The sequence below is a fragment of the Chiloscyllium plagiosum genome, unplaced genomic scaffold (assembly GCF_037043375.1).
Source record: "Chiloscyllium plagiosum isolate Xiang-an unplaced genomic scaffold, Cpla_swu_hap1 HiC_scaffold_164, whole genome shotgun sequence".
Taxonomy (NCBI): domain Eukaryota; kingdom Metazoa; phylum Chordata; class Chondrichthyes; order Orectolobiformes; family Hemiscylliidae; genus Chiloscyllium; species Chiloscyllium plagiosum.
Window position 1 is genome coordinate 164,484 of NW_028270303.1, and position 2,026 is coordinate 166,509.

The window sequence follows — 2,026 nt, forward strand, 5'->3', positions numbered from 1 at the left end:
CAGAATTCAACAGACCTTGTTACATAGTCATTTCTTCATTTTTGTTCAGACCACTGTGAGCAGAGTGTCACAGTGCGAATGCGCTTGCCCCACAACCAAGATGACAGACAATAGTCTTAGAACCGTACTGTGCTATTTATGATTTCACCAAAACAAGGGAGAAATGTCTGCTGCTCTGCATAAATTATGCAATTCACTTATTCATAAGGATGCAGGCGCATGTGACGAGGTGGCCGAGAGGTTAAGGCGATGGACTGCTAATCCATTGTATTCTGCACGCGTGGGTTCGAGTCCCACTCTCGTCGGTGCTGTCAGTGATTTTCAATGTTGCTATTTTTGGATGATCACAACTGTCTTACTGAAATTGGAACTGCAATATCAGTTTGTATGCATCGACGCTATTATAAAATCTCAAAGAATAATTTGGTCCTGTTGCCTAAACTGCATTGAAATGTAGATTGCATTGGGATATTGAAAAGGAACGAGACTTTCTTTTACAAGTCAAGCTGCTGTGACCTTTTATCGTACGAAAGAGATCCAGGAAAGCCAAATAACAAGAGATGTGAAGGGCATGTTTATGCAGTGGGATTCTTAATGATTATTTTGTCAAATGAAATCTGGAGCAGGTTGAGTAGAAGTGGTTCATCTTGGTGAGAAGAGCACAAAATAATGGAGATATTTCAAAAGGAGCAGGGCGTGGGTGTAGGGCCATCGAGAACTAGCTGTAAATGTACAGTAGAGAATTGCCGATGTGGGTGCTGTGCATGGGCACAGAAAGACTTACACATTGGTCTGGCCCTCGCCCCTTGCTCTCGCCATTGATGAATGCTGGACATAAGGCCTAAATACAAGATGTGGGAAGCGAGTCCCTCTCGTTCTGCACACACTGGATGCATCACATTGAACTATGAAAAACTGGAGAAGTCAGCATGTTAACTGTAGGGGCTGAACCTAAACTGTGGATCAATAACCACAGATTCATGCAGCATAAACATGAAAAATGACTTAAAGTGTCTTTATACGCATGTCATTAACAGACGTTTCGCTCTAATACCCTTGTGGTTGAAAGAATAAGGCAACACATTTCAGATGGATGACAACGTAACCAATTTTGTTTTGAAATTGAGATCTATTTGATCATTTTAGACAGTGAACAAGTTTATTTTAAATAATGTAAACCACATTCCCTTACCTGGAATAAAAGTGTGATTTCACTACAAACATTGTCCTTGCTAAGTCGCAATTACTCAACATGAAAAATAGGATATAATTTTTATTGAGAATACATCAATTAGCACCATTATCTAACTTCGGATTGACTGCAATATGCATATGCTAAATAAGGTTTAAGAAAGAATGACTTTTGGAAATAATGATTCGACGGTGCCTAAAATTAATATCAGGTTCTCATGATGTGGATATACCACCAATGGCTCCAGTGGTGGAAATGCTTAGTGGGCAGTATTTCCATGATGGTATAGAGGTGTGTGATTTGCCAGGAATGGGAGCTCCCACTTCATCTGGAGCAGCGTCTGTTGACATGGACCAAGGAGCATTGTGACATCAGACTGGGAGTTCCAACCACACGTGGAGCAACCTTTATTGACATTGCGCAGCAGGGAGTGTTGGAACATTAGACTGAGATCCAGCCTCACCTGGAGCAGCCTCTATTGACATGAAGCAGCAGGAAGCATTGAAACATCATACTGCGATTTCTAACCTCATTTGGAGCAGCTTCAGTTGACATGGAGCAGGGAGCTTTGCAAGATCCGTCTGGGAGCTCCACTCTCACCAGGAGCAGCTTTTAATGTCATGTAGCAGCAGGAAGCATTGGGACATCAGAGTGATAGATCCAACCTCAACTGGACCGCTTCTATTGACATGGAGCAGGGAGCATTGGGACATCAAACTGGGATCTCCAACTTCAATTAGAGCAGCTTCTATTGAATGGAGCAGCAAGAAGCATTGAAACGTCAGGTTGGGAGCTCCAACCGCACTTGGAGCAGTTGGTATTTACATGGAAGAG

The 2,026-nt window shown here is 42.4% G+C and overlaps 1 non-coding gene across 1 annotated transcript; it reads left to right on the forward strand.

Moving 5' to 3' along the window:
• The first annotated feature begins 223 nt into the window (after nt 1-223).
• trnas-gcu (transfer RNA serine (anticodon GCU)) lies at nt 224-305 on the forward strand. Its single transcript has one exon. It is a non-coding gene; the product is annotated as a tRNA-Ser (tRNA).
• Nucleotides 306-2,026: the final 1,721 nt, after the last annotated feature.